Raw genomic sequence first — 5,429 nt, forward strand, 5'->3', positions numbered from 1 at the left:
TAAACTAATTTTAATGTGTTTTACTTCTTTTAATTTTCATTTTAGTTTGTTTTCTAGTATTCAAGATTAACTTTCACTATAGTTTTCCTTCTCAACTATTTTATAAAACCTTCTCAACTAAATTTCTATATATTCTTTCTTCCCCACACAAATTTTCTCCCTCATCAACTTACAACTAAATTTTGGAGACAAAAAAGTGTGCAAAACATAGCTGCAAATGTAATATGACAAAAAAAAACATTGGAGGATGAAGTTGCAAACCTTTTAGGCACCTCCGATTTATATGTAATCACCAAAATAAATTCACTAGAAATTTTGGCATGACCTCCCCTCTTTTTTGAAGAAATTTTGAACCTTGCTCGGGCAGCTGGAGGAGAAAGAAGACATATATATAGGGGTGGGACTTTAGTCCCGGTTGGTGTTATCCCAGGGGGCCTGACAGGCCCTGACAGCATTTGAACCGGGACTAAAGATGTCTTTAGTCCCGGTTGGTGTTACCAACCGGGACTAAAGATCAAATATGCCCGTTACCCTTTTTAACCGGGACTAAAGATCATCTTTAGCCCTGGTTTTTATTGCATCCGGGATTATTGTGGAATTCGGCCGACCGACGAAAGATGGTTTCTCCACCGGTGTTTATTGATCTTAATTAGACTTTACTTAATTTGAATGTTATTTGATGTAGAGAAATAACCAATTAATCTGATGTACGTTGTCATATATATACATTAATTCCTTATAAATCGTAGTGTCCAAAATTAATGATAGCTAGACTCGATCTGCATATTGCACGGTTGCACATATAGTGATTAGCAACCAAGCAACGTCGATTAAACTCATGCATAAATCAAATTAAATTTTATTATGGACGTTAATTAGCCGAAATGGAGTACATCCTGATTGATAAAAAAACAGGAGGCAGAATGTGCCAGTAACTGATTATGACAAAGCAAGAGTCATTTTTTACTTTTCACGAACTAAACATGGCTAAATGCTTGGCAAATGATCCTCTAGAGTCCAGCTATATATAGCATTCTAATACATTTGCTACGGTGCTCAATTGCTCATGCATGTGCCTAGCACAGCTGGTTTATAAAGACCTAGGTTGCACAAACGGTTAACACGGTTATATGTACATAAAGATTTTCTTATAGGGAAAAGTACGAATTACCTCCTGAACTATCGCGGTCGTCTGAATTATCTCCTGAACCACAAAACCGGACATTCTTCACCCCAACTATACAAACCGGACGAATTACCCCCCTCGACCCAATCCGCGATGGTTTTGGTCTACGTGGCAGTCCAGTCAGCAATTTATTTATTAAAAAATAGGTGGGCCCCACCTGTCAGTTTCTCTCTCTCTTCTATCTCTCTTTTCCTTCAGACGGCGACGGCAGAGGTAGCGAGCGTGGCGAGGTGGCGGCGGCGGCGAGGCGAGACAGCGGCGGAGGAGGCGAGGGGGCGGAGAGGCGAACGCGGCGGCGAGGCGAGTGGTGGGGGCGGAGGAGGCGAGGCGTAGAAGTCCAGCGACAGCTCGTGCCACACCGGCGGGCGCCTATTTCATCTGCCGGCAGCAGCGCCCACGCCCGCGCCACCCCGCCCTCCTTCCGCCGCTGCCACCACCTCCTCTTCCTCAGAAGGAGAGCTGATCGATGCTCTCGCGGTCTCTCCTCCCAGAGCTCTTGAGAATCATGGATGATTCCATGGATTCTAGTCGTCCTCGCCGACGGTGGCAGTCCGACGGACTAGCTAGGCCAGGATAATTCAGGATGGTGCCAGGTTAACGGGGCTTACAGGGGGTCGAATTTGCCGTCGATTCAGTTTGATACTTGTCGGATCTTGAGCTATCTCTGGTAATCTCTTCCTCTTCTCTAAGTTCGATCTTTTGGTCTGGAACCTTGTCTGTCCCACGCCAGCTCGTCGTTTGTGGGTAGCAGCGACCCAAAATCCCCAAATCCCAAATCAGAAGTGTGTTAGCACGATATGCTCTAAGCACAAGCTATGATCTTTGTCTAGGTAGTTTCTTGCAAACATCACAAGTTCAGGAAAGGAATTGAGATCGGAGGCTCGCTTATATCAGTCACTTTTAACGTGGTGGCAAGTTTGGGGACAATGGATGCGACTGTCTTGATCAATGCGTCGGGGTCCTGCATCCACGGCCAGGTTCTTCCTCTAATCCTCTCCTCGTACCACTTGCCATGGCCTCTGCGAGATCAGCAACGGCCTGGTCGAGGCGGCGATGAAACGCGGGCGCGATTTTGGCGTGCTTCGCGAGGGCATCCCCTCGCTCCCATGGCTCGACGGAGCGCGGAGCGGCGGATGAGTGACGACATCCAGCCACGCCGGCAGCGGCTGCGCCTCCCGAGCGCGGCAAGTCGGCGCCACAGCGGCCGCTAGCAGGAAGCCGAGCAGCAGGAGTAGCCGCCATCCGCGCGCGGGGCGTGGACATGGGGGTCATCGCCGCCGACGGGGAGCAGCGTGGGCGGGCAGGAGAGCAAGGCGGCGCAGTGGCGCCCGTCGAAGGTGCGCCCGTGGAGCACGGCGGCGACCGACGCGGCCGCTTCGGGGCGGAGGAAGTCGGCGCGGCAGAAGCCGCGGCCATGGCAGAGAGGCGGGCGGCGGTGCTCGCCGTCGTGGCGCCAGCCGCCGCCACGGGCGAGGTCCGCCTGGACCACCGCCACAGCGGCCTCACACTGCCGTCCGGTTCCCCCTCCTCTTCTCACGCCGCGCGCCGCCGTGCATCCTCCGCCGACGAGAGAGAGATTAGGAAGAGAGAAACAGGGGGTATGACATGTGGGTCCCACCATTTAAAAAATAAAATGCTGACTACACTGCCACGCGTACGCCACGTAGATCAAAACCACCGCGGATTGGATCGAGGGGGGTAATTCGTCCGGTTTGCATAGTTGAGGGTGAAGAATATCCGGTTTTGTGGTTCAGGGGTAATTCGGACGACCATGATAATTTTGGGGGGAGTAATTCGTACTTTTTCCTTTCTTATATTGTGCTAACATTATAACATTTTTTATTGGACTACTCGGTCTAATAAAACCATTTTTCACATATACTTGTATTCAATTAACTGCCAGCTCGATACTCTTGCAAATAGCTAATTAAGAATTTAATGTGTTGATTAATATAATATAGCTTTAACTATATGTTGTCAATTCATTAAATAAAGTTGTTAATCATTTGACCGTCATGTCTTTGTCGTATCAAACTAATTGATCGATGGAATCGGTTAAAACTGCTTATCTTTATTCCTATACATTGTTATATCTAGGGTTTTCTATTTCGGTAAGTGAACGTGGATCAAATTAAAACCTTAGCTTAGAAAGGAATGCATACATATATTTAGACGCTTAGGGTGCGTGCACCAAATTAGCTCTCTCTTCCCATAGGTTTTGAAAGCAACAATTATATGCCACACATTATATGGTGAAAAGGTAGCTAGCCGCACAAGATAAACAGCGAACCTACTAGTTAGGCTAGCTTTATGGGGGGTGATTATTACATTGTGAGATTGGCTAAGAAATATCAAGTCTGTCATCTCCCGCTGCATGCCGCGTGCGTTCCTGTTAATCTTTTCACTTTGGCTACATGCTTTAATTTCTAGTACTGTTTTAATTTTATAGAATACAATTTAAGTTTCCTTTCTGATCGATCAGGATCAAATCGATTTTTTTTTTCAGATTTTTCTCTATTACCTCCAGATCTACGCCGCCCTGCTTCCCCTCCTCGATGAAGCGTCGGATCCGCGATTTCTCCTTCCCGTTGTCGGCGCAGCGCCACAGGATACGGAGGGACCCATCTCTGCCGGCTCATCCTCCGCCTAGCCCCCCCCCCCCCCACAGGTCTCGTGGCCGCCTACGCCCACCACAACACCGGGAGCCAGAGTCCTGCCTCCACCAGCGCCGTCGCCGCCGCCACCGACTGATGTTCATCGCAAGGAAGAAGACACGAGAAGAAGGAAGAAGACGGAAAAAGGAATCAGATGGATGGAAAATATGACGGCGGTGGCACGGTTCTAATTTTGTAAAATTTTAATGACATAACTACGAATAGATGAATTGTTGACATTTTTTAGAATGGGTAAATTTACAATGGCATGGATTCAATTAACCCTAGAAAATACTAATCCTTGCTAGTTTTTGAATCGGTAGTCTGCACGTGGTGGTGATGGGGCACATCACTACCGGTTTTCAAACTAGCCAAGATGAAAATATCCCTGGCGGTTTGTTCTTGGCTACATGTGTATTCTCTTTGGCTGCATGTGCATGATAAGTTAGGGATTTCGGGTCCAATACCACTAATCGAGGAATAATAACTATAAATCAAATGATCTCTATGTCCAAAAATAAGATTTTGATGGGATAAATGATTCAGCCTAAAAATAAGATCCTTTAAGGAACGAAGAAAGCAACATTTCATATTTCAACGGAGCATAGTTTTCTGAAGTGACCCGCGCAGAAGAGGCATTATACTGTAACAATGTTCTGGGAATCTTTTGGCTAGGGCCCGGTCAAGTGCCAGTACTTCTACTGAGCAAGCGAGCAAGCAGGCAATCAATAGTTACCCTTGGAAAAAGAGTTTTTTTTTTTTGGAATAATCCCTTGGAAAAAGAGTTTGCTAGCTCTATTTGAGCAATGAGCAAGATGCAAAACTTTATTATTGGTGACAACTGCCAAGAACCTGGCCAAGCTTATAGGGCCAGCCATGTGCAAAACTAGACCCTTTTTTTCGAAGAAATTGATGACGAGGAGTACGTTGAACGATCAACGATCTGCTATCTCTCGTCATGTTCGTGACAAGAAATAAAGGAAGATTAGTTTATCGGGACGCATGTATCCAACTGTTAACTGCACATCCCAACAGACAGGATTCTAATCTCGGGACATTCCTCGTGTAACTTTTTTCTCTCATATTCTTAATATAAATGGTTAAAAAAATTATTAAAAAATTAAGGGAAAAATACGAATTACCCCCTAAACTATCGCGGTTGACCGAATTACCCCCCCTGAACTAGAAAATCAGACATTTTACACCCTCAACTATGCAAACCGGACAAATTACCCCCTAGCTCAATCCGGAGTGGTTTCGATCCTACGTAGCAGTCCAGTCAGCAAATTTTTTTCCCAAAAATCGGTGGGCCCCATAGGTCATACTCTTCCTCCTCTCTTTCCCCTCTCACCTTTCTCACTCTACTTTATCCCTCTCTTCCTCAATCCCATCCTCTCTCTCCTCCCTCCCCTCACATGTCGCAACGCAGATCTGGTATAGGGAACAGCAGTGACGACATGGAGCCGTGGAGGCCGCCGCAATCTTCCTCCGCCTGCTCGTGGAGGCCGCCGCCACCTCCTTTTCTGCCTGCCTTGGAGGGCGGCGCCATCGCTTTTCTCTAACCGGCTTGGACAGCGTCGCCGCCAGCC

General features: G+C 47.1%; 1 long non-coding RNA gene across 1 annotated transcript; it reads left to right on the top strand.

Annotated features, from left to right (window-relative positions):
- The first annotated feature begins 939 nt into the window (after positions 1-939).
- LOC112938619 (uncharacterized) lies at positions 940-4,251 on the top strand. The gene is made up of 2 exons (XR_003241789.2): positions 940-1,853; positions 2,017-4,251. It is a non-coding gene; the product is annotated as an uncharacterized lncRNA (long non-coding RNA).
- Positions 4,252-5,429: the final 1,178 nt, after the last annotated feature.

This window comes from Oryza sativa, chromosome 4 (assembly GCF_034140825.1).
Source record: "Oryza sativa Japonica Group chromosome 4, ASM3414082v1".
Classification (NCBI taxonomy): Eukaryota; Viridiplantae; Streptophyta; class Magnoliopsida; order Poales; family Poaceae; genus Oryza; species Oryza sativa.